General features: G+C 43.4%; 1 protein-coding gene across 1 annotated transcript in view; it reads left to right on the top strand.

Moving 5' to 3' along the window:
• Positions 1 to 17,015: 17,015 nt before the first annotated feature.
• Positions 17,016 to 27,532, top strand: part of LOC126198830 (prothoracicostatic peptide-like) — a 643,132-nt gene continuing 632,615 nt past the window's right edge. The window contains exon 1 of the mRNA XM_049935403.1: positions 17,016 to 17,114. The gene's annotated coding sequence lies outside the window, so the exon portion shown is untranslated. The remainder of the gene's footprint in view (positions 17,115 to 27,532) is intronic.

Raw genomic sequence — 27,532 nt, 5'->3', positions numbered from 1 at the left:
GTTGTTCTTAACAATAAGTAATGACTGTGGCAGAAGAATAACTAAACTAGAAAAGATTAAAGACTTGTACGAGGATGATGTTTGAGTAAAAATTTCTTTCCTGTTCTCCAACTTATTTTCATTTCTATTATTATTTTTTCCTCATGCATTCTTAGTGACTTATATCCAAAATTACCTGTAACTAACTTCATTTCCAATCAAAACGACAGGTATGTAAATGAAAAACCAATAATACGGACGTTCTAATTTAGTAATTTACTTAGTTAACGATCTGTCGGCTTATTGGAACACCATAAACTGACAGTACCTAATTATCTTCGTCAGAGAAGATTCCATCAACTTGAAAAATATGTTACACGTCGACTGCTACACGCAGAGAGGCATTAAATGTTACGTTTGACAGAGAATTGGTAACTTAATCCGAAGCATTTAGGTCGAAACTGTAAATTAATGTGAAAGAAACTTAAGAAAAACAATGAGATTAAGTACTTAAAAATAATCGTGTGTGTGTGTGTGTGTGTGTGTGTGTGTGTGTGTGTACGTGTGTGCGTGCGGGAATAACTCTACACGTCATCATTTCTTCTCGGTGACTACAGCATAAAATGGAATGAATGCTGATCTACCTCTTGTTTCTCTTCGAACTAATGTTACTTATAAATCAAGAGGTTTGTGAAAACTGCAAGTTGAAGAGCTTGAAGCTCAGATTTAGCTTTCGATATCTGATATATTTTGCTTAGTACTCAATACTGTATACGTTGATATCATAAATGAGGTAATCAACCTGATAGTGATTGACAGCTGGTGCTTATATACTACCGAGTTACACCATTATCATGTAACGCATACGGCGTCTACTCCATGGCGTATATTTTGTTGTGCACATTGGCGATGTACCCTTTTCCACCTTTAGAGTTGTTGTTGTGATAAAAGAAAATGATTTGCAGCATGTTTATAGATTCAATTCAATTAAATTTTCAGAAATGAAATACATAGACGAATGAGGATGCAATGTTAGTGAACAGTATATGAAGGGCTTATTTCAATAGTGGTACAAGTCCATTACCTCCACGTTTCTGCCTATAATGCTTCTGAAATTAATTATCCAAACAAACAGAGAGAAAGGTTCATCTCTAGCAAGAAGCCATATGCTTGAATATTTCTGGTATCTCAACTGCAGATTTTTCAGCCCTCATTTAACTTTAGGACTTTGTTCCTCAATCTGTACAAAAATGGACTTGTACCACTATTGAAATAAGCCCTTCATATCAAAATATAGAGAAGACTTGGTCATTTCCCTTTCAAGATAACGTCCTTTCGGCACAATAAACCTCCAACAATTTTTATAAAGCTGTATGAAGCTGTTAGTAAGCGCTTGTTTTGATGGCAAATGGTTCAAATGGCTCTGAGCACTATGGGACTTAACATCTATGGTCATCAGTCCCCTAGAACTTAGAACTACTTAAACCTAACTAACCTAAGGACAGCACACAACACCCAGCCATCACGAGGCAGAGAAAATCCCTGACCCCGCCGAGAATCGAACCCGGGAACCCAGGCGTGGGAAGCGAAAACGCTACCGCACGACCACGAGATGCGGGCGCTTGTTTTGAAATCTACTGAAAGATGGACACTTTAGACGTCCGCCGAGCTGTTATGAGAATAGCTGAAAGCTGCGACCGTGATAATTAACTTAGCCCACCCTACTCTCATCCGATCGTGGAACTGCAGCGATGATGTTTTGGTTTGTGGAGCGCTCAACTGCGCCGTCATCAGCGTCCCCGGAGGGGGGGGGGGGGAGGGGGGGAGGGGAGGGGGGAGCAGCACTTTAGATAGCTTTCGGTTATATGTATCAATCAAGTATCCATCTCTCTGCTGCCTCTGCAGAGAAATGCTACAAAGGACGAGCTTCTTCACTGAATAGCTTAAGCTGTGAGCAGCCTCGTATTTGCTCTAAGGAACCCTGTACAATATCGTAGTGTCTGCAGAAGATAATCCAAGACGAGACAAGTAGCTAAACTTGCCACTTCTGATACAACTGATTCGGTAAGTTTGAGAAGGTATAGCGCCCCAAAAGCCAAATCTGATGAGAATTACACAGAACGTATTGTACTCGTACATCAAACGACTGACATATTGACACTCAATGTTTTAGCTGGATTACTTTTATAGTGAAATGATAATAACTTTTTATGGGTGGAAGCTACTTAACGGCGCATCCTTTCGTCCTTTCTTTGGGCGTTTGTCCCGCTGCGACGCGGGGTCGGCCTCGTTATTGGCAATGCTAGTTGAAGAGGGTAGCCGCACGCCTTTCCTGCCGCCACCCCAAACCCCCCGGATGGAAGTAGTGTACACCAGCTGTCTGTGCCTGTGTAAGCCAAGAAATAGTGCGGGCGTTTTAAAATGTTTATGAGTCGTGTAACTGAGGCGGAAAGTGGGGACCAGCCCGGTATTCACACAGTGGGATGTGGAAAACCGGCTATAAACCACAGCCAGGCTGACTGGCAGACCGCCCCTAGTCGCTAATCCTGTGGGCGGATTTGATCTGGGACCGGCGCGCCTACTCGACTACAGGAAGTAGCGCATTAGCGCTCTCGGGTACCCTGGTGGGTTGAAGCTACTTAACGCTACATATTTTTATATTATTAATGAGTATTAATTTGATTATTTTCATTCGACGGTCCTAAATTACATCCTTCTTTTGATAGTATTCAACAAGTTACATTTTCTGTATAGATTTTTTTCGAAAATTGAAAAACCGTGATGTACTTGGATAACAACAAAATAATCAGGAAAAACTGCTAAATTATTATAGCTCAAAGCGTAGAAACAGAGCTAAAATTTAAAAATCACAGTGACTTGGTGCAGTTTAGAAGAATTTTAGATAATCATTTCTAGAAATGCGCAAAAATTTTGTAGTAGTTATGAATCCTGTACCCTCAGGTTTCAGGAGAGATGTACCACTGAGCCTTGGATGACAAACAAAGCCGGCCGCGGTGGTCTCGCGGTTCTAGGCGCGCAGTCTGGAACCGTGCGACTGCTACGGTCGCAGGTTCGAATCCTGCCTCGGGCATGGATGTGTGTGATGTCCTTAGGTTAGTTAGGTTTAAGTAGTTCTAAGTTCTAGGGGACTGATAACCACAGCAGTTGAGTCCCATAGTGTTCAGAGCCATTTGAACCATTTATTGACAAACAAAGGGGTTTTGCCACGAAATGGAATTGCACCCCAGACCTTTCACTCCTGCTTGATGGGCAGTATGACGGACGACTGTCAGTTTGGTATCCCAGTGTTGTCCGGGGCGTCCTCGAATCTGATTCACTAGAGCAGAATTCTCTTCAGTGTTGAGTCCCGCTTCTAACTAAACCCGGATGACCGCTGAAAACGTCCCATGCGCAATCTTCCTTCATGGTGCGTCGTTTTCTATTTATTTTAGAGTGTTTTTGGATATTAACAGTGTAGTAACATCGTCATGACTGCATTTTTGCATGTGTTGCACAGGGAAACTTTTGGTTTCCGGAATTACGTCTATTAGGATTATTTGCTTGTTTCACTGTAGTCTACTCGTCGCTTTCTTTTGTCCCTACGATAGTCAAATACTTTCTAAATTCGTTGTTGAGTAAGTAACGCGCCACGGAACTGGAAATATCTTTTCCTTATTGTCGGAATTATTTCGTTACTCGCATGTTATCTTCCTCACACTCAGTTCGTGACTGACGCAGGGCAAGTTGGTGGTTTTCGTACGCCTCCACTTCGTTAAAGTACTGTGTATTCAGACGCCGTGGGCGGGTAATAGATGGCGTGAGTGACTTGTGCTCGAACAATATCTCTGTGTATCATCATCAGATACTCGCCTCCGTAGGTGAGGTCGCTAATGCACGTCTGTGCGACGTTGCTCGATTCAGAGGTAGGCAGGTTCGAATCCCGGGGATGGATGAAATTCTCACTGCTCTTGCCCAGAAAGGGGAGCAGAGGTGGCAGCCTAAAGTTCCTGGTTCAAATGGCTCTGAGCACTATGGGACTTAACTTCTCAGGTTGGCTCAAATGGCTCTGAGCACTATGGGACTCAACTTATCAGGTCATCAGTCCCCTAGACTCAGAACTACTTAAACCTAACTAACCTAAGGACGTCACACACATCCATTCCCGATGTAGGATTCGAACCTGCGACCGTAGCAGCAGCGCGGTTCCAGACTGAAGCGCCTAGAACCGCTCGGCTCTTGGATTAAATTCCAAAGCTCTCAGCGTCTCATATGCAAGGGCTTATGGCGCTGTTAATGGGGTGGTGGGGACGATGTTATGGTAGGCGGGATGGAGGGGGAGGGTTCGCCTTGGTGCTCTTCGAGAGAAGTAAGCTATGTTCTGGGACTGGGTTTCACCCAGTCGCTTCTTTCATGATCATCAAACACACGTACGACACAATTGCCACATATTCGCAATGAAAGAGGACAGTGTTACTGTAAGAAGGACGCCCTTTCCTACTCTGTGGGAAGTGGCAGCCAACAATGCCATGCGATATCTACATTTTATCACTTGTTCGACCTATCTATATATCTTAGAAATTATTTAGTTCACCTGTAAAGTTAACTAGTGATCTGATCTGAATGGAAAGTTACTTTCTATTTTACAGCAACACATTATACTGTTCATATGAGTTCACAATAAAGATGATGATGTAGTACACTCTAAGACAAAAAACAATCGCACCACGAATTACCCGAATGAGACGGAAGCAGGTAAATGTGACGTATATGTACAGACAAAAAAAATTTCAGAACAATTGAATGACTTATTCAGGAGAAAGAGCTTCACAATTTGAGCAAGTGATCATTGCATTGGTCCATCCCTGGGCCTTATGCGAGAAGTTATTTGGCTTCGCATTGATTGATGAACTTGTTGGAACTCCTCCTGAGAGATATGGTGCCAATTTCTGTCCAGTTGGTGCGTTAGATCGTGAAAATCCTGAGCTGGTTGGAGGACCGTGCCCATAATGCTCTACTGGGGAGAGCTCTGGAGACTCTGCTGCCCAAGGTAGGGCAGCAGAAACTCTCCACGTATGCGAGTGGGCATTATCTTGCTGACATGTAAGCCGAGGACGGCTTGCCATGAAGGACAAAAAAAATGGGACGAACAATATCGTCGACGTACAACAATGCTTTAAGGGTGCCGCATATGACAACCAGTGCTATGATATGAAATCGCTCATGGTTCTCGAATTTTGTGGCGGGTGACAATCACGTTACTATCCCACTACTGCTCGCGGCGTCTCCAGATATGTTTTCGGTGCTTCTCGGGGGGCAGTTATAAGTGGGATTCAGCACTGAAGACAATTCTATCCCAGTTAATAAAATTCCAGATCCGGACGACCAGCGATAACGTGTCCACCGCCGAGCCGGACAGTGGAGAGATACCAACCTGGGAGTAACAGCCTAGGGCGCCATTTGTATTCATAGCAGGACCCTTACAGCTTAGCAATACGTCGACGATATTCTACATCCCGTTTTATTGCCCTTCATGGGAAGCCATCCTGGGCTTACATTTCAGCAAGATAATGCCCGTCCGCACATGGCGAGAGTTTCTACTGCTTGTCTTCTTGCTTGCTGAACCCTACCTTGACCAGCAACGTCTCCGGATCTCTCCTTATTGAGAATGTTTAGAGAATTATGAGCAGGACCCGCCAACCAGCTCCAAAATTTGACGGTCTGTCGGGCCAGTTGGGCGGAATTTGGAACGATCTCCCTCAGGAGGACGTCCAACAACACCATTAAACAACGCCAAGTCGAATAACTGCTTCCATATGGACGAGAGGTTATTGACCTGCCTACCTCTGAAGCTCTTGTTCTTGAACAAAACAGCCAGTGTTACTGAAATTGTAGCCGCTTGTTTGTCTGTACTTCTAACGATTTCTGTTCCTTTTGGATAATTCCTTAGTGGAGCGTAGTTCCTTTTCTCTCTCTCTCTCTCTCTTTTTTTTTTTTTTTTTTTTTGTCTTGCAGCGGACATATTCTCATTTGCGCTGTAATCATCACGAACCAGAAAAGAAACAATCTGTGCTCTTTTTTTCTAGGCCGCCCGGTGTGGGCGTGCGGTTAAAGGCGCTTCAGTCTGGAACCGCGTGGCCGCTACGGTCGCAGGTTCGAATCCTGCCTCGGGCATGGATGTGTGTGATGTCCTTAGGTTAGTTAGGTTTAATTAGTTCTAAGTTCTAGGGGACTGATGACCACAGATGTTAAGTCCCATAGTGCTCAGAGCCGTTTGAACCATTTCTTTTTTCTAGAGAAGAGCGAGGAACTAAGATGTGAATTTTGCCGATAGTCATACTTAAGCAAAAACAGTATACACAACAAATTTCAAGAAGCATTGATGCATTATTACGTACAGTAATGGAATTAGATAGTGACAAATACTTTGTAACGGGTATGTGTCGTTACAATACGGAAAACATACGGTACAAAATACAGTGGTTAGGCGTGCTCCTGGTCGTTCTGTCACCCAGAGTACTTCCCAAGAACTCTCGTAGGCTCTCATTGGAGTATCGGAACCGAGATCGTAGACTGAACTCCACAGATATACGCGAAGTGTGTCAGGAAGCTGTTAGGCTATTTTAAATAGTTACAGAGAGCTTACGAGGCAAAATCTCCCTATCTATAATAAAAATCAGTCAGTATGGTTGAATAAGCGACCGCTGCCACATTGCGTCTGACACGATGTGAATGTTTTGGTTCCCGCTGAGCAATGGACGAAAAACCAACTATTTTTTTTTTTTATTTTACACGAAAGACATGTGCTAGCAAATACATCGTGGTCAATTGTTGTGTTAGTTAATTTTTTTCCGATGAACGTCTTCCCTAATTAGACAGGCTCAAAGAATACGTGATATCACACCCAGATCTACGTAAAACAATAAACCAAAATGCTTAGAATTTATAAGATTGCAGAAACAGAACAAAGCGTTTAATAATTACACTCAAATTGTTAATAACTATAAAAATACATAGTAGGGCCGGCCGCGGTGGTCTAGCGGTTCTGGCGCTGCAGTCCGGAACCGCGGGACTGCTACGGTCGCAGGTTCGAATCCTGCCTCGGGCATGGGTGTGTGTGATGTCCTTAGGTTAGTTAGGTTTAAGTAGTTCTAAGTTCTAGGGGACTTATGACCTAAGATGTTGAGTCCCATAGTGCTCAGAGCCATTTTTGAACATAGTAGGAATTTACTTCAATGTCATGTCTTAATGATGGGCAGCAAATGGGAGAAATACCCATATCTTAGTGGAATAAAATAAACATAACGTAGCGAAGTAGGTCTGAAGTACTCATTATGTTATGGAACGTAATTCACTGAAATTAATGGAACGGTGTTAGTTATCAATATTAGTAAACGGCTTGCACACTCAAGCCACTCACCCGCTCAACGTTTCAGGTCGCCCCTATGACCGCATCCTTGTACAACAACAATTCGAGTTTTTCAGACAGTATCCACATATACCACTGAATATACCTGTAGAATTATATCATTGTACGACGTATAGTGCATGAGGTATCATATCATAAACAGAGAGACCAACTTTTCTTAAAACTCAGCTTCTTTAACCATAAAAGTCTGACATAATAATAACTCACATGTGAAGCAACCATGCTTTTGAGTTTATTTTATTCCTGAGAGTTCGATTCTTTAACGAATCGTCGGTGGGAGCATATTGGGTGTCTGTATCCCATTAATTGCAGACCTGAAGTAATGCTTCAAATTACTAAAAGAATTTTCTTGCAGATACACCCCCAAGTGTTCTACGTTTCTTCTTAAGGAAGCACATGCAATGAAATGATCGTTCTGGTGTCTTGTATTCACTAGATGGATGCTGTTAGTCCTTGAGACCACCTTTTAACTTCAAAATATCCACCGTAAGTAGTACACAGCAATGACAGTAAAAAACTCTGCAAACTGTGCGAGGTTCTTGAATTAGCACCTCGGTCGCTAGAGTTCTTTATGTCAGTGGCATTATTCTAATTTGGAAAATGCCAGCTTATGGTTGGTTGATCTGGGGGAGGGGATCAAATACCGAGGTCATCGGCCGCATCGAATTAGGGAAGGGGGGAAGGAAGTCGGCCATGTCCTTCCAAAGGAACGATCCCATCATTTGCCTGAAGCGATTTAGGGAAATCACGGAAAACCTGAATGAGTCGTCTTCCCGAATGCGAGTCCAGTGTGCTAACCAATGCGTCGCCTCGCTAGGTGCCAGCTTATGCTGAATGTGAATAATCGTTAAGGTAACTGCATCTAGCGGTCGTGGACTGCAGAGGATATGTTTCAGCTACTAAAACGTCTCGTACTCTCTGCAGTTACATTAATGTGACCACCTGTCAAAACGTTTATAACATCCTTTTGCAGCATGAGACGAAGAAAAAGAGAGTTTGTTCGTATTGTTTTACGGCGCAAAATCAAGGGAGGTCATAAGCGTCCATGTCGTTACCTTAGAGCACTAATATGGAAAAGAAGTTAAAAGCGACTACATGTTAAGCCCAACTGGCGGAAGGAAATAGAGCTAAGAACAAGGACTTCCTCTTGGAGAAAGGGCGAAAAGATACGCCGCAGTGACAGCGGAGGTTCCGAACAAAAGATTAAATGTCCTTCGCTATATTACTAAGATGGATAAAAAGTAATGCGCCGTCCACAGCCCTCGCGTCGTTCGCTAAAAGGCCGATGATTCAGACGACAAACATACAACAGAAAATGGTTAAAAAGACGGAATTCGATTAAAAAATGACTGAAGACAATGAGCACATAGTGGTAGGGGATCATCACCTAACAAATGACGATGTCCAGCTTAAATGATCTTGTGGCGAGAGGGGCGAGAGGAGGTCGGCCAAGCCGCTAGGAGAGGTTTTATTCCCTAGAGCTTGTTCCCACGAAAGCCGGTGGTGATGTCAAAGTGGCACCACCAGCTGACAGACGTCAATACGAAGATCATCCGAAGGAATGGGAGAGCTAGATGGCCGACGTAGGAGGACTGCAGCCTTCGCAGCTGCGTCAGCAGCCTCGTTTCCCGGCAGACATACGTGACCAGAAACCCATATACACATGGCAGTGGCTTCCTAAAGAGCGAGCTATTGGAAACTTTCTTGATGCACTGTTGTTGTTGTGGTCTTCAGTCCTGAGACTGGTTTGATGAAGCTCTCCATGCTACTGTATCCTGTTCAAGCTTCTTCATCTCCCAGTACCTACTGCTACCTACATCCTTCTGAATCTGCTTAGTGTATTCATCTCTTGGTCTACCTCTACGATTTTTACCCTCCACGCTACCCTCCAACATTAAATTGGTGATCCCTTGATGCCTCAGAACATGTCCTACCAACCGATTCCTTCTTCTAGTCGTTGTGCCACAAACTCCTCTTCTCCCCAATTCTATTCAATACCTCCTCATTAGTTATGTGCTCTGCCCATCTAATCTTCAGCATTCTTCTGTAGCACGACATTTCGAAAGCTTCTATTATCTTCTTGTCTAAACTCTTTATCGCCCACATTTCACTTCCATACATGGCTACACTCCAGCCGGCCGCGGTGGCCGTGCGGTTCTGGCGCTGCAGTCCGGAACCACGGGACTGCTACGGTCGCAGGTTCGAATCCTGCCTCGGGCATGTGTGTGTGTGATGTCCTTAGGTTAGTTAGGTTTAAGTAGTTCTAAGTTCTAGGGGACTTATGACCTAAGATGTTGAGTCCCATAGTGCTCAGAGCCATTTTGAGCTACACTCCATACAAATACTTTCGATGTTAACAAATTTCCCTTCTTCAGAAACGCTTTACTTGCGATTGCCAGTCTACATTTTATATCCTCTATACTTCAACCATCATCAGTTATTTTGCTCCCCAAATAGTAAAACTCCTTTACTACTTTAATGGTCTCATTCCCTAATCTAATTCCCTCAGCATCACCCGGCTTAATTCGACTACATTCCGTTATCCTCGTTTTGCTTTTGATGATGTTCATCTTATATCCTCCTTTCAAGACAATGTCAATTTCGTTCAACTGCTCTTTCAAGTCCTTTGCTGTTTCTAACAGAATTACAATGTCATCGGCGAACCTCAAAGTTTTTATTTCTTCTCCATGCATTTTAATACCTACTCCGAATTTTTCTTTTATTTCCATTAATGCTTGCTCAATATACAGATTGAATAACATCGGGGAGAGGCTACAGCCCTGTCTCACTCCCTTCCCAACCACTGCTTCCCTTTCATTTCCCTCGACTCTTATAAAAAAATTGGTTCAAATGGCTCTGAGCACTTCGGGACTCAATTGCTGTGGTCATAAGTCCCCTATAACTTAGAACTACTTAAACCTAACTAACCTAAAGACATCACACACATCCATGCCCGAGGTAGGACTCGAACCTGCGACCGTAGCGGTCGCGTGGTTCCAGACTGTAGCGCCCAGAACCGCTCGGCCACTTCGGCCGGCTCGACTCTTATAACTGCCATCTGAAACTTCCTGGCAGATTAAAACTGTGTGCCGACCGAGACTCGAACTCGGGACCTTTACCTTTCGCGGGCAAGTGCTCTACCATCTGAGCTACCGAAGCACGACTCACGCCCGGTCCTCACAGCTTTACTTCTGCCAGGTAGGAGACGAGATACTGGCAGAAGTAAAGCTGTGAGGACCGGGCGTGAGTCGTGCTTCGGTAGCTCAGATGGTAGACCACTTTCCCGCGAAATGCAAAGGTCCCGAGTTCGAGTCTCGGTCGGGCACACAGTTTTAATCTGCCAGGAAGTTTCATATCAGCGCACACTCCGCTGCAGAGTGAAAATCTCATTCTGAAAACATCCCCCAGGCTGTGGCTAAGCCATGTCTCCGCAGTATCCTTTCTTTCAGGAGTGCTAGTTCTGCAAGGTTCGTAGGAGAGCTTCTGTAAAGTTTGTAAGGTAGGAGACGAGATACTGGCAGAAGTAAAACTGTGAGGACCAGGCGTGAGTCGTGCTTCGGTAGCTCAGATGGTAGAGCACTTTCCCGCGAAAGGCAAAGGTCCCGAGTTCGAGTCTCGGTCGGGCACACAGTTTTAATCTGCCAGGAAGTTTCATATCAGCGCACACTCCGCCACAGAGTGAAAATCTCATTCTGGAAACTGCCATCTGGTTTCTGTAAAAATTGTAAATAGCCTTTCGCTCCCTGTATTTTACCCCTGCCACCTTCAAAACTTGAAAGAGTGTATTCCAGTCAACATTGTCAAAATCTTTCTCTAAGGCTACAAATGCTAGAAACGTTTGTTTGCCTTTTCTTAACCTAGCTTCTAAGATAAGTCGTAGGTTCAGTATTGATCCACTAAGGAATGGAATATGTACAGCACACAGAGGCTCTGATGGGCATAGAGAGAGTCGGAGCATGAGACAATTAAAAAGCCTCTGTCGCCGTGTGTATTGCGTGGTCTGATAGCGGACGAAGAACTCTGCTGTAAATATTGATCCGATATCAAGAATGGTCGGTGCCAAGAACGAAGGCAAACCCGACACCACAGTCAGTCTTACAGTCATCCGCGTACATGAAGGTGCTATTATGAAGTTGCTTGTGAAGGTCGAGGAACTTACAGCGGTAGATAGAATGTGGAGAAGTTTCCTTGGGAAGGGAATGAAGTACAAGATTAACACGGGCTGCCGCAAAAAAATCCAAGGTAGTGAAAGGTTCATACCCATCGGGAACGTTGCAGTAGCGTGCAGTCAACAGAGTCATGGAAAAAGGAGGCATAGGATGGATAGGCAGACAAACGGCATGCGGACCTGCTGAGCTTTCTCTAAATCAAAAAACACGGTCACAGTCTGGTAAAATACCGTTCACGACATGGGTTGACGAAATGATGAGTTGGTCAACTGCAGAATGGCGAGCTCGAAATCCATATAATGCAGTTGTTAGTAGATTGAGAGATTCCAGCCACCATACCAACCGGTCATAACTTATATGTTCCATCATCTTGCAAAGACAGCTGGTGAGAGAAATGGGGCAGTAGCTAGAAGAAAGGTGTTTGTTTTTGCTGGACTTTGGTATGGTACGACAGTGGCTCCACGCCAGCGCCTGGGAAACGTGCCATCTGCCCAAATGCTATTATACATATGAAGGAGAAAGTGCTTGCACACAAAATAAAGGTGCTGCAACATCTGAATGGGAACATCCTCTGGCCCTGGGGTGGAAGATCGGGTGAAATGAGAGTAGGATCCAGCTCCCTCATAGTAAAGACAGAATTGTAGCACTCACTATTCTGAGAGGATAAGGATATCACCAGATCCTCGTTCACTCGCTTCTGAGGGAGGAAGACGGGATGATGGTGGGTGGAGTTCGAAATCTCCAGACAATAGCGACTAAGGTGTTTGAGATAGCAACATGGTCCTCAATGACATACTCTGCTATGGTCAAGCCGGAAATTGGGGAATGAAACTTGGTCACAGAGAGCCGATGGAGGTTGCACCACACGACAGAAACTCCCTGGGCCTGGCCTGTACCAGGGGTAAGTGCAAACCCTACCTGTCGACCTGTGGCAGGGAATTGTGTGTTATCCAGTAACCTGTTACGCGTCAAACGCGTGGGCCAGCCTTCAGGAGCGCACAGCGATGAAGGAGAAACATAGAGGAACCTCAAACGCCAAAGCAGAGGAGGGTTTGGAGATGGAGAACGAAGAAAGAAAGAAAAAACAGATGAGAGGCTGTTCTGATGTCAGGCTATTAAAACCTCAGAACTCTTTCCCAAACATATCCTAAACAAGTTCCCCAGAGGAGGGGAAAACGAGTAGCAGAATGATAGACATCCAGCAGAGTAAGGGAAGAGGTACTGAAGGGGCTGGGGTCCCGTGATCACCAAGCACAAACTCACCAAAAAGCGGCGAGCCCCCCTGGAGAAGGAGGAAGAGCGTGAATTAGGTTCCGGAAGGTACTGATGGGGATGTGGAGCCATGCCAACTGTAGAACCTCGGTTGGCGATCCATTGTGCGGACATCCCCGTTAGTACCACAGATTTTCCATTTGGGTGAAATATGGGGAGTTTCGTGGCCTTGAGGAAGTGATAAACTCATCCTGGTGCTCTCCAAACCATGCACGTACACTGTGAGCTGTGTGACACGCTGCAGTTTCCTTTTGGCACATGCCACATGCCGATGACAAAAAAACTGCATGTAGAGGTGTTTGCTTTCAGACGTTTCGCACAGCAGACGTATCACGCAGCAATCATCTGTCCGATGGAGCATAAAACGTGAGTCATCTCAAAATGCCACCTGACGCCATTCTGTGGACGTCCAGTTACGGTATCGGCGAGCACATTTCAGCCTTCGACAGCACTGATGCATGAACCAGGCGCCTGCCACGGAGGCCCGTACGCGGCAACGTTCGTTGAACAGTCGTTTAGGAGACATTTTTGGTAGCCCCTTGGTTCAGTTTCTCAACAGCTGCGCGTCTTTTCGCCCCTACACACCTCTGCAACCGTCTTTCACCCATGTCATCTATGGTCCGTGCTGCACCACAGTTGCTTAAACGTCGAGTTTCGACAGCATCATTTTCCCATGCACGGTATACTTTAACCATCGCAGCAGGTGGACGGCTTACAGACGTAGCCGTTTCGGACATGCTTCCTCCCTTGGTCCGAAAGCCAATGACAGTGCCATTTTGGACATTAGATAAATCGCCCAGTTTCTGTATTACGGCAGTGACTGCACTGTTTTCCTCGTCCTCCCTACATGCTTTCTATGTCATCAATTGCTAGTGCTGCCACCTGTTGTCCATGAGTGGTTATTTCACGTGGATGTCGAACGTAGTCGGTGATCACTTTCTGTGATGTTCAAATGTGTGTGAAATCTTATGGGACTTAACTGCTAAGGTCATCAGTCCCTTAGCTTACACACTACTTAACCTAAATTATCCTAAGGACAAACACACACACCCGTGCTCGAGGGAGGACTCGAACCTCCGCCGGGACCAGCCACGCAGTCCATGACTGCAGCGCCCCAGACCGCTCGGCTAATCCCGCGCGGCTCACTTTGTGTGACTGGACCACGTCTGTCGAAAACCAGTCTGTATTAAGGAGGAGTTAAAGCTTTTTCTTACGTACGCCGTGTCTCCCGTTCGTTTCTAGTGCATTTTCCTTCTTTCCACCTCACCTGCTAATCTTAGCTTATTATTTCTCCCTCTTCCTCTGACCAGTGAACTTCTCCTCCACTTTCATTCCTTTTGTACTTTCGTCATACGTTTCTGTTAAATGTCACTGCCCACATCCGACAAGAACGTAATGAAGAACTTTCTTAATCCATATATATTATAAAAAATGGCGATACGTTTGTATATGGCATAAACACTGAGGTGTGTTAAAATCTGCTGCATCATGCACGATGTTTAAATTTATTGGTTATTTGCTACTAACTTTATTCGCAACACATTTTGATGACAGTGTCCACATATACCGCAGCATATATCTTGTTCTTCTTCTTGATTTTTGCTCATTACCCAGATCTCGCTTCTACATAGCAGTGAGGGTACTGCAAGTGATCACTCAATTTCATATGAGTATTTATCCTAGTTTTGTCTGTTGTGGTATCCATCGTTGCTGGCGTCTTCATCTATCTCTTTTTTTCTTTCGCACTTATAATTTCTAGCCCTTAAAGGGAGTCGGCCATTCTCCATTCTTTGGTGGTGTTCGTTTCATTTTCTCCCACACTCCACAGTTTTATTATTATGATCAAAAATGTTTGGTTCCTCTCTAAAATCTTGATTCCTTAGTCTTTCTTCTATTGTGCAATCTTCAACTCGTCTCAGAAATTTCATTTTTTGTGTCTGAAGAAGGCTTTCTTGCTACATGCTCATTGCCCAGGTTTTGCTTCTACAAAGCAGTGAGGGTACTGCAACTATTTCATAGAATTTCATTTGAGCATCTTTCCTAGTTTTTAAGATTACACGTACCCTGCTAAATTTCCTAAGCTTAATTGGTTCAAATGGCTCTGAGCACTATGGGACTTAAAAGCTTAATTTCTGCATATTTGCTACAGGAACATGTCACCTCACATGCTAGGTAACTGAAGTGGTTTACTTGCTGTAAAATCTTTTGATCTACTACTATTTCATTTCTAATGTGTTCTTTCCCCATAGAGGCCATTGCCTAAGATTTTCTGTTGAGGTCTCCATGTCAAATTTCACACTTATTAATTTCAGTAAGTAAATTCCTTTTTGGAGGTCCTCTTCTTCATCTGGTCCTTCTACAAAGGGGGTTAAGCTGATGGCTGGTAACCAGCTCTCGGAAAACACACACCTATTACCCCAAGGAGCCTCGGTAATACCACAGTCTCAAAGGTCAATTACAAAGCTGAATATACCTACAAAATTGCGTCATTTTATGATATATAGATAAGGAGATATGCCGTCATAAACAGAGATGCGTGAAAATTATCATGCATGAAGTTTTAATACATGTATTCTTTATTACAGACACACTCCTACAGTCGAGTCAACTCAAGGAAATCCCAGACACCCTGCAGCGCTTTTGTCGGCTTTCGACTGCGAGACGAATTCAGTCGAAAACAATAGACGGCTACAGAGCTACTAAGAGACGTTGGTTCTACACACGCGAAGCTGCTCCGCCCGGCGTACAAGAACCGTACACTACACTTCATCTTTTTGTTTTCTTTTCCTGCAGAAAATTGGCAGAATGATTATCTGGGCAATGCTCGGTTTCTCGCCTAGTTTTAATAATAAGAGTGACCTCTTTTAAATTCCACATATTCATTCTTATACACATTGTCAATTTTTAAATTCATTTGAGTCATCTGTGGATCACAGCGGCTGTGTTTTTGATATGTTGTCGTCTGCCATTTGTGGTGTTCTTGGTGAAGTTTAGTGTTAATATATCCTTGATAGTACCTCGAGCTTCTCTGTTAGCCAAATATTCTTTCATTTCCTTGCAAGACTCTGTCTTGCATTCCTCGGACCATTTCCTTGGCTCACTGTGGTTGAGTTCTGTAAGGGATGTCAGTTAGGGTCTGATTTCAATAGCTGTAAAGTCTTGCCTAATAAGAAGTTCTACAAACTCTCTATGGGCTTCATGTAAAGCGACCAACTGGCTTTACTCTTAAGAAACTTCCTGGCAGATTAAAACTGTGTGGCAGGCCGAGACTCAAACTCGGGACCTCTGCCCTTCGCGGGCAAGTGCACTACCAACTGAGCTACCCAAGCACGACTCACACCCCGTCCTCACAGCTTCACTTCTGCCAGTACCTCGTCTCCTACCTTCCAAACTTTACAGCAGCTCTTCTGCTTGAGTAGCTCAGTTGGTAGAGCACTTGCCTGCGAAGGGCAAAGGTCCCGAGTTCGAGTCTCGGTCCGGCACACATTTTTAATCCAACAGGAAGTTTCATATCAGCGCACACTGCGCTGCAGAGTGAAAATCTTTCTGGCTTTACTCTTGCTGACGACCCTGAAGATCTTATAGGACAGCCCATGGGGATCCATTCCGTACAGGGGGCCATAAGGTTCTGTTGATGATGGTAGAGTTCATTATTAGATTTGTAACATCGTCTCTTATCTCGCAGAATCCTTGGTCGCACCATCTTTCGCAGCAGTTTTCTTTCTTGCAATTCGAAGATTCTAACTGAGGTCTTCTAGGTTAGGGATTGGCACTCTGCCGAATAGAGGACTGAGGGTCTGACTACTTGTTGTAGGGGCTTACTTTGTCATTACTGCTTTACTACTACTATAATTATATTGTTCATTTACTTCGCACACTGCAATTGTTTTATTGCTGACTGAGGGCCGCAATCCTACGCCGCCTTTTCTTTACCTGCGCCGCGGAGAGACGCAGTGTTGGGCGATGGGCGGCCGGCGGGGAGCGGCCAGTTGGCAGCTTCCGGCGGCGGCCGCGCTGGCGCTGGCGTCGCCACGTGGGGACGGCTGGCGCGCGCCGCGGCCCCCGACGCCGCCCCCGCCGCCGCCTCCGCCTCCGCCGCCGCGGGCGTCGCGCCGCCTATATAAAGCGGTGCGTGTCCGCCGGCCCGACGCTTGGCCCCGCCGACCACCGCCGCCGCCGACCTCCGAGACGCCCTCGACGCCGCCGCCGACGCCGCCTCTGACGGACCGCACGACCGCCCTGTCGCAGACCGCCGCCTCTCCGCCAAGGTGAGTGCGCGGTGCCCGCTTGCGGCGGCCCCAAATGCGCTCCTACACGGCAAACCCAGACTTCAGAGGGTTTCGACAACGTTTCTAAATAGAAAATCCCCAAAAGAGCCTAACAAAATGTTGCAGTATGCCATCAACCGTATATACGTATGTTACAAACCTTACAGACTAATGGCTACCTCGACTATGTTATACATAAGTACATTCTCTCTGAAACCAACTGCCTTCATCAGCACCAAAAGTAAATATGTGTTCAGCACGTCATCGGCAGATGATTTTTTATTTTATTTACGATGCGCCTGCAATGGCTCAAAATCTAGATCATAGACAAGAAAACAAATTTTAAAACAATAAATCGCGACTACTACCTTTTTTTTTCCTCTGTTAATTCACGCCAAACTCGTACAAACAGCTCCTATAGCAACTTTTTATATTTACATACATTGCGAGACGGTGTTGTACACTACGAGTTAAGCGTGAATTATCCGAGAAAAACCAGCTAATACTCACGATTTATTGTTTCATTTTCTTTCTTCTTCTATTGGCTAAGTACTGAGCCACTGCATGCACATCACTGAAGGGTATATATTGACGAAAACAAATTCAAAAAGCTTTTGATGATGCCGTGCAGACCACGGCTACACTTGTTGTGCTAGTGAACGCAGCTCATTTCAAAGAGAATCTAGCAATTTCTATCCATTTCATGCAAGACGTAGCTACATAGTTATACCATATGTTGCCGTCAGAAACTTGATTAAGTTGGACCTACTTTCAGTCATATACATGGCCCATCTCCTAGCGCTGGTCAAAAATTTCGTTACAGAATTTTGAGTTCTGACGCATTACAGACTGTTGCCTTAATATTAAGTTAAGTAGGCAGACACTAGCGTTCTTATTACGTGTCACTAACACGGCTTCAATACCTGGAGACATCTGGCCTTTCGTTGCACAAGGTGGAAAACCTGTTTCGTGTCAAGGTGCCTGAGTTATTCTAAATATGCTCGCTTCGCAACCCCGCCGAAAACTTCGTTCTTGCACAAATAAAAATCGTATTCTCATTGTCTGTAGCTATCGACTTTCGAGTTCACTATAAAACTCCACTTACAGTGAGATCAATGGCCACCAACAGAACTTAATATTTGACATCAGTACGTGGTGTAGCGATATAAACTGTATCAGCTGCAGAGCACCACATTCTTAAATCTTTTATACAAATTTGGTTAGATACTGTTATGAATAATTTCATGTTGTGGTATTCGGAAGGCTGTAGCTCGACAAAAGATCATTCTTGCAGGGTATTCATCTTTAATATTATGAGTGTTGTAGAAAACTGTGATTATATCATTTGTGAAGAAGCAGCAAAAATTTACGTATTACTGTCTCCAGGAAGAAAACATATTTTAAAGCTTATTCCATTGAGTGATGGGCTGATTCGTACAACAAACGGCTTCCGTAATGGCACAAGGAGACGGGCTCGATTTCACAGCAATTTTTATTAGGAATTTTGTATTAAAAACAACTTTGCAACCAAGACTGGCTCTTTATGTGTATGTTTTACAGTTTATTTCACACATTCTTCTGGAACCTACAACGCGTAAGTAAGAATTCTATGGAAACTGTGTGTTTCGATAGCTTTCCCCTAAGATTAATTTCAACCGATATGACAAACTTCAGAAAAATCTGCACGTCATTCACTAAACAGACTTACTATGAATGCCCACAGTCTCAGATGAAAACTATAAAGAGGTCAAAAGGTAGGTCACAGGGAACGGAAGAACGTTCAGTACCTCATGCGGACAAGAGAATCCAGAGTATACTCATAAGTCGCCGCACATGTCGTCGATATCTGTTGTATCTGGCAGACATGACATCAAAACAGCTGATGACATAATAATTTCGACAAGTAACAAACCGCAAAGGAGCGGATATTTTTTAACAAGCTTCAGGACTCGCAGATATCTTGTCCACTAAGGTAATATAATTATTTAAATTGAAAATATGTACCGTTGTGACGGCCTTCGCGAGTGCTCGCGAAAAAGTAATAACAAGAATTTGGTTTCCACGTTCATTGTATCTTTAGCAAAAAGCTAATAAGCTAAAAAATTAAGCCCTAGAATTTTGACGCTTCTCAATTTCATCTGCTTTGACTGTCAAACATTGTTTAATGGGGCAGAAATCGTTCTATAGCAGGTACTTCACCTGCAGACTTTGCTTAAAAAAATACAGTTTGTGCATACAAATCGCTACGATCATTAATCTCACCCATACTTTTTCGGACTTTTATTTATCGAGTGTCTATCACAATTTTGAATTCTGTATAAACTGTTCGGGATCATCAAGTGACGGAACGTATCCTGTGTATATAAGAAGTTGTTGCAATGTACTATGTCTACGTTATTACTCACATTGCTGTTAGCTAAACTGGGCAGGCGCACATAAGAGCGAAATTATACATACCTTACTTAAACGGATATTAACCTCTCATAGACATGGTTCACAGTCATGTAGAATATTTTAAAGGACGTCATATTCGACGTTGACGGCGAATATGATTTTTAAACGGATATATTTTTATCATTCACATGACAAATTTTGCGGCTAATAACAATTACGTAATTGAAGCCAAGGAACCTTACCTAAATTTTATATCGTGTTAACCGTGATTTGAAAATACTCGACTGAGCGAAAGCTAGTTGCCTGTGAGTAAATATACAATACTTTCTGATGGTTCCACAATTTCATTTTTAGTCTGCAGCAGATATCAATTTTACAATTCCGCTGTACTAGGATAAATGGAGAAATAACGTAAGATAATTGATATTTAATTTTAAATATGCATTTATGTGCTATTTAACAGGTTTCTTAATTGTGAGCGATGTTCATAATAATAATTCGAGGCATAATGCGTAGAAATTCGTCGGAAGCGTTTAAGCTATTTTCACCTATATGCTACCAAAGTGAACAATGTATTATGGACAGAAGTTGCATTTACTGCAGACTTATTTTTAGAATACACATTAGTTTTATTCTCTCGTTTGTCTCTCCTACAGCCGCATGTAGTTCATGGAGGAATCTTTTTATAAGCGGATGAGCGTGTCAGAAGAGTAGCAAAATTCTGACACTATGTCACATGGAGGAAAAGGATTAAAATCACATATCAAAACTGTGGTGTATTCATGGCTAAGCGTTCAAGCTTTTAAAAACTCTGACGCTGTACACAAAACTAGGATTTTGCTATAAAATGTAGGATCTTTTTAGCAAACGCAATAGGAATTCTAGCTTACGTAGTACACTGTCGCAGTCCAGACAGGAGTTTATCCTCCATTGTTTAACATTTACAAAGGAGATTTCCGCGTGGGAATGCAACACATACTGTATGTGTGTAACTCCAACGTAGAGCCACAAGAGCAGGAAGTAACCCTCTGTAGTTTTCTTTGCCTTTCAGCATTAAACGGTACAAACAATTCACTCTACGGAAGTTCATAGCCCGTGAGTGATTTGATCGGATTAAAAGAACGTCTGCTTTCAAGTTTTACAGTTTTTTAGCCGTGCTGTTTAAGTGCTTAACGCTATCGTATCTACATGTAACATAAATTTTTCTTAGTTACATCAGAAAGAAAAATGTATTATACATCTTCTTTCATAGAAATTCCGATACCCCACATTTAGCAGCCCTTTCTTATCGTTCAGATTCTTTTCTATTACAGTTGCGGAAAATCATTTTTTTGTGGAGACAGTCTGTTCCTGAGTTATTTCTATAGCCGTTTGGCTGTGCAACAGCCACACTTTCATATACAGTAGAAATGAGTTCTTTTTCTGTCGAAGATGATATGTAGGAAAATATGGTCTCCTTTTATCGCTGTTTCTCTGTTCAAATGGCTCTGAACACTGTGGGACTTAACTCCTAAGGTCATCAGTGCCCTAAAACTTAGAACTACTTAAACCTAACCAACCTAAGGACATCACACACATCCATGCCCGAGGCAGGATTCCTACCTGCGACCGTAGCGGTCGCACGCTTCCAGACTGTAGCGCCTAGAACCGCTCGGCCACCCCGGCCGGCTTGTTTCTCTGTAAACCTAAACAAACGATACGTGTTATATCACTGAACTTCTCTTTTAAATGAAGTTAAAAGTATACCATTCTTTTTAAAGGCAGTTGCTCAAATACCACGTTATATTTTAAAAAAATTACATGTGCGACCGGTACAGCAAATTACTTCTCATTTGTGTGCTATAATTTGCCACTTCCACTCCTCGATCTGCCTATGAAACAAGTTACGTGGTTAACCGTGAATACGAGAAGTATGCAGCACCACATATGGAAGGAAACAGGCGACGTACTGGTTCAGGTCCCAAGAGCATGGATGGTATTATATTATAGCTGTTCTTCCCTCCTGGTTAGGAAAGTGAGAAGGCCTTAAAAAATTAAATGCTTCCTGTCAGTGAGTGTCACAATAAATAATATCATGAAGGAAGCTAGTGAAGTTAGCAAATATAGACATCATAAAAATCATGAAAAATGTAAAGAACCCATAAGATTTACAACTATAGGTTGTAGCATAGTCAGAATTCTACAGTGCTACTTAAATTACTGGAATAGATTGGCAAATACTGCCGAGAGTCGTTCACCTTCGTCACAGAAGTTACTAAGCTAGTTAAGATCTACACCTCACTCGTTAGAGCGAATGGTGTCCAGCAGTATGAAGCACAGTTCAGGTTTCAGCAGTATCATCTGTACCACATAGGTGCCCGTTTATCAAATCACACACACACATACACATACACACACACACACACACACACACACACACACACACACACACACACACACACACATGCGCGCGCATTATAAGCGATCTCATGATAACTATAGATATTGTCGTCATATCTGTCCCACGTTTTGCTTGTTATTCACTGTTGCTGTGAATAGATCGATGACGAAGTGAGTCGCTGCCTCAGATTTATCGTTTCTTTACTCTACTGTTTGATATTTTCTTTTCAAGCAACCTAGCGACTAGTTCGGTGCGTTATACCACAAATTCATATCTAGTACCAGTCTCTTCATCGTACAGCAGCACTCTCATTTACCCTACGCCCTAAATTATTTGTTGTGTGTATTTCAGTGCCAGTCGCCGGGTACAGTTCTCCCCACTACAGCTCCTTCAAATACAATGGAGGTTATCGTCCTGTCAATATGTTCCACATGTTCCGCTCTTCGGCAGTTCTACGCAGACCTTCACATTTCTTATCTGAGCAGACCACCTCATCTTCAACAGCCTTCTGTAGCACATCTCAAACCCTCCGATTTTCTTCTTTTCCTTTTTTTCCCATAGTCTGTGGTTCACCACCACATAACGTTGTGTTCCAAACTTACACCCTCAGAAACTTCTCTGTATTATAGATGCTCTTTAAGAATTGATTTGCTGGAAAAAATTTATTTTAGCTGTAAACAAAACACCACCGGTTAGTTGATTAAAATCCGGGAAATCTGCCACGGAAGACTTCACACATGTTCCTGCCTTCAAGCCGTTGTCTGCCCACTCGCCTTGCGCTTGAATTTAGTGGATATTTCCCGACCACATGCCTGGTTGAATCGCTGCCTCCCAGCGGAACGGCTGCGGCATACTCGAATCAATCTTGACAACATGTGGGCGGGCATTATCCTCCGAGAGAATGATGCCGTCCGTCAATATTCCTAGGCGCTTGGACTTGATGCCGCACTTCAGTGTTAGCAAAGCCTTCACGTACTGCTTTGCGTTAATTGTGGCTCCGTGTTCCATAAAGTCGATGAGGAGCTGGTTGGCGAACGGCATCATTCTCTCGCAGTATAATGCCCGCCCACATATTTCCAAGACTGTTTCGATTATACTGCAGGCTTTTATCTGGAAAGCCCTTACACATCGTCCGTATAGTGCTGTTCACTCCCCATGCGATTTCCACATTTTTCGTACCGGGAAGAAAGATATTCGTGGCCGTCGGTCTGCTTCCGACGGAGACTTGGACGCCTGCGTACAATCATAGTTCTGTGGGCAGCCGCGAATATTTTTGCGTGAAGTCAATAACAGTGTTCTCTCACACTAAGATAAATCTATTAACAGTTATGGCGATTACTTTTGACATCATAAACAGTTTTGATTGGACAGCCCGTTACCGGTATGCAAGCGGTAGGATGCGCTAACTAATATGTTCCAAAAGGCCGCACAAAAAAATAGATTGGATGACGGCTCATACCTGGGGTTTTTATTGGTGATAGAAAGTTAGGGTCAAGTGTTATGGATAGCCCTTTGGCTACGAATCATTCGTACAGCCAACAGTAGGATTATATATACGAAGACAATAACTTGTTCACGAAAGAACAGTTACTGTTGATGACTGTGCAGCTTTTCCCTGGAAACCTTTCGTGAACAAGTTATTGTCTTCGTATATATAATTAAAGGCTACCCAGCCATTGACCTTCGTCTGTGCGAATGCGCACAGGTTGCCCAAACTCTTACGGGAATCGCCAAAGCGTGCGCGAGTAATGAGTTGTTGGGCAAATGTCTATAAGGTACAATACATATGTAGAATTGTGGACAGTTGGGAATGTGAGTCTCACGGGAAGTCCCTGCAGTCGCGCTATTCATCTGTGTCCTCGGTGGCTCAGATTGCCGGCACGGTAGCTCAGCGTGTTCGGTCAGAGAGCTGGTTGGCCTCTGTAATAAAAAAAAACTGAGTGAAACGATCAACAAACGAACTTAACCGGATGTCATGTGACGTCCGCAACTGACAAACACAACGATCAACAACGAACAAAATGGAGGAAAAAAAAAAAAAAAGAAAGATGGATAGGGCGTCTGCCATGTAAGCAGGAGATCCCGGGTTCGAGTCCCGGTCGGGGCACACATTTTCAGCTGTCCACATCGAGGTATATCAACAACACCTGTCAGCAGCTGAGGTTTTCAGTTAGTCATCATTTAACAGTAGGATTGTTTTAGCGTCACTATCCTACCGCTCAGGTTCAAAGTATGAATATTAAAACTTCCTCCCGCCTAGGCAAATCGAGCAAATAGGTTGCTTATTGTTGTATTTGGTTTGTGGTGGACCTTTCTTAAGGGGCTTATGGGGGCACCATTAGTTCTTGAGTGGTTTCTCGGAAATCCCCAAAACTTTTTTTTGTTGTTTTTTCGTAACAAAACCTAGCCGCCGATTGCAAGACGGCTGTTCTCAGGAAATAGCTGAAATTTTTATGAGGCATTTCTAAGATCCCCATCTCGAACAACCTAGAAAATGTGGTTGTTATATTTATAGGCTCCCGAGATACAGAGGTTCGAAGTTACCCTATTTGCACACGTAAAATTCGGTGTGAGGTGACATATCACGGAGAAATATACTGTGTAGTGTCTCTGTTATCATTGGAAGTGTTCTGGAAACACAGAAGCAAATGCAAAATTTTTGCGCTCGTAAAATGCGCTCTGAGATGCACAATTACGTAATTTTGTGTTATTTCTATTTCACGAAAGTAAACTATCAAAATTTTACTGATCCATAAAGTTCTTTTCATCTGAGTGACCTTCCCTCCTGTAGGAGCCAGAAGAAGGGAGTCAGTGGAAAAATGTTCTTACCGGAACACAAAAAAGGTGAATATGCTCCTTTTTAAAGTGCTCTGTCTGGAAGTGGGGTACCAGCTGTGTGATTCTATCTTCCTTAGCACCTTTCAAAAATTTTCCCGAAAATTTTGGCATATGAACATATTCGCCCTTTCTTGTTCTGAGAGAGAAGAAGACAGTGGCAGTGGTAAAGAGATGGAAAAGTAATAAATACTGTCTGATAGTAGATAGTGGTTGTGTTATAGAAGGAGGGAAGGAGATAACGGAAGTGTGTAAGAAAGATAGTGACGCAGTGGTAGTGGAACATGGTTCACAGTGACAGAAAAGACTGGGGAAAGAGTGAAGGAGACAGGGCAAGTGGGGGAGATAAAGACAAGGAGGAAGTGGAGGGAGAGCTGCTGATAAAGAGAGACAGTGACCATGACAATGAATAAGAGTGAGAAGAGACAAAAGCAGTAAAAATGAAGGAAGCAGATAGTAGGAGTAAGAGAGAGCAAGACGGAGAAAGTGACAGTGAGAGGAGACAGTAATAGTAGGATAGAAGGAAACTGTGACTGTGTGAATGGAGAGAGTAACAAATGAGGTAGTGATTATGGGTTGGGTTGAGTGAGGGAGTGAGAATAGCCAAGTGGGAGTGGAGAGATAAGAGTGACTTACAACGATGGGCTACTGAGTATAAGCGACTTAAGTTAGGGAAGCTTGTAAGAGTGAGCGAATATGTTCACATGCCAAAGTTTTGTGGAATTTTTTAAAGGTGCTGAGGAAGATAGAATGAAGCAGCTGGTAAGCCATTTTTCAGTCACAGTTCTTTGAATAGGAACATGTTCGCCTTTTTTTGTGCTCCGATAGAGGCATTTTTCCGTTAATGCTCTAACTGCGTAGAATAGTTACAAAGTAGGGAATGAAGCTACTTTTTGACATGTGGTCACAGCGTTCCCAATTGCCTTTCTGTGACGATAATTTTCTATTGGAAATATTCACGGGATGACATTTTATTACCGATATTCTTGTATTGTTAACATGAAAGAGACCGCGATGTGGTGTCCGAGTGGGCCAACGCTCTTATGACACCAGACGCCTGATCAGTGCATTCGGTGACCAACGTCAGTGTTCGGTTACGGTAGGATTCATCTTAGAAAGGACATCTCAAATGAACGGGAAGTGGTCCTACGATATACAGTTCAAATGCAGACCGAAAATACCCTTATCAAATGCGGTAAAGTTACGTTGAGAGTGATAGAGCATGGTAGCAAAATCCCAAAACCAGTCACGGCACGGAGTGGCCGTGCGGTTCTAGGCGCTACAGTCTGGAATCGCGTGACCACTACGGTCGCAGGTTCGAATCCTGCCTCGGGCATGGATGTGTGTGATGTCCTTAGGTTAGTTAGGTTTAAGTAGTTCTAAGTTCTAGGGGACTGATGACCGCTGCAGTTAAGTCCCATAGTGCTCAGAGCCATTTTTTTGAACCAGTCATGGCAGACTCCTGAAAACTAAGTACATTTCATGATCACAATATATGAAAGATTCATCAACTCAAAATAATTCAGAGTTCAACATAATGATTCACAAATTAACACACGCCATAAGAAAAATAGTAACTCATACTCTGTCTATTCTGAGTTCCGTAAATAAAGCGGCAAAAGTTAGAGTCCTGCACCGGAGTTCATTCAGACCTTTAGAAATATAAAGTCTCTTCAAAAGTTGAAGTATTGTAGGGGTGTTCACCTCCCAGAAACTATCACCTATACGACTGAATCACGCACTAGGCAGGACTGTCTCCTTCCAGAACTCGCCACAAAGTGTTCCGAATCGCTCCACTGAGCTCTTCACTCGAGAAGTCGCAGTCTTCACTTGACTCTCGTAGTGTTCCGCTACTGTCTGTTATTCCACTGGCTGAAGACCGTCCCCAACAAAAATACATCGTCCTTAAGCTCTACAGACATGATCTGATTCAAGTCGACCACTTCCTGGACTAAACTAATATATTACAATACAGTTTAAATAAAGAAATGTTATAAACATTCGGTCACACTCAGACCATTCACAGTAAATATAGGTAAACGTTTATCCATTATCAAGTAAACCAGTATTCTTGCTCAAGTACACTCACGTTAAATGACAACGAATTATCGTTAACGGTTGTTTGAACAATTAATCATCATATGGTTTTCATTCAAAGAAATCTGAAATCTGAGGACTTCTGAAAACTTTGTTTGACTGCCTCTCCTGTCCCCTGACCAAACTGATGTCTGCTTCGTCGGAGACCTAATGTAGCGCAAACCTACCAATGAACATCTATAAGACTTTTTTTTTATTATTTACTACATACCTATATTCTTACAGACAGAGACTTTCCACTTTTTATGTAGGCCGACAGTAGTAGTAGTTCTCAACGGAGTAGTACCTGGGGTGATGTATTCCGTCCTAACTTGAAATGTGAAGAGAAATTTTATGCCGTTATGATAGCTTATGGGAATCAGCATCTACGGTATGGAAAAATAAGAAGGCAACTAATGGGAATCCATATGTCGGCTGTCAGATAAATATGGTGGCAGCTAATGGGAATCAAGACGTCCGTTTAGGAATCAATTCGGATTCATCCGTTTGAAACACGAAAACTTTGGAATGGAGGATAATTTTCTAGAGCGTAAATGAAGTTCATGGGCAAATCTCAAGGATATCTCACATAACGAAACTCTTAGCAATATCATCTCGGTTAACTTAAACTGGATTTTTTCTGAATAACGTCATGTTTCACCACAAAGAGTTGCTGATTGCAGTTTCTTTTATATGCAAGCATTTTCAGTCCATAGACCATCATGAGATATAA

Source organism: Schistocerca nitens, chromosome 8, assembly GCF_023898315.1.
Source record: "Schistocerca nitens isolate TAMUIC-IGC-003100 chromosome 8, iqSchNite1.1, whole genome shotgun sequence".
Taxonomy (NCBI): Eukaryota; Metazoa; Arthropoda; class Insecta; order Orthoptera; family Acrididae; genus Schistocerca; species Schistocerca nitens.
This window is presented reverse-complemented; position numbering and strand designations above follow the sequence as displayed.